This window comes from Brassica oleracea, chromosome C4 (genome assembly GCF_000695525.1).
Source record: "Brassica oleracea var. oleracea cultivar TO1000 chromosome C4, BOL, whole genome shotgun sequence".
Classification (NCBI taxonomy): Eukaryota; Viridiplantae; Streptophyta; class Magnoliopsida; order Brassicales; family Brassicaceae; genus Brassica; species Brassica oleracea.
Window position 1 is genome coordinate 24,382,837 of NC_027751.1, and position 669 is coordinate 24,383,505.

Genomic DNA, 669 nt, shown 5'->3' on the forward strand with positions numbered 1-669 from the left:
AAGACAAGGAGTTTGTGGGAATCACAGTTCTCTTCCTTGATGAAAAGGTAAGTTAATCTTCGATTTATAACACTTATTTAACATAATTGTTTTAATTTATTTCCTGATTCTTTGTTGAATAATATTATTTGTAGATTTCGTGAATCATAGGTTTACGCCCGTCGTACGTGCTAATCATTACATGCCATCTTTGAAAGCTGGTTACATTGTGAAAGTCGATCATTTTGAGGTTTCTAGGTGCTCAAGCATGTATAAGATAACTGATCATCCATTCCTCATTCGTTTCATCTCACTAACCATTATTGATGACGTCATCACGGGTGCTCTTGAGATCAATCTTCAGTCAAGATTAGACAGTTTGACAATCTCCAAGTGATTGCGAACACAAACCTAGAACTCCCAGGTATATTATCATATTGCATCTGGGTTTATATTATGTTTTGATATCATAACTGATATTTAAACTCACAGATGTGGTTGGGCAAATCCGTTCTATCCAGGGCTCTGGCCTCACCAAAGAAACAACTCGAGTCGTTATACGTCCCCTCATTGATCCGTAAGAAACAATCAACACATATTTCCCTTTATATTACTGTCTATATTGTGCTAACATCAATAATCAAAAATATTTCATACCCAAGATTTGTGGTCGTCTATTTATCTCCCTTA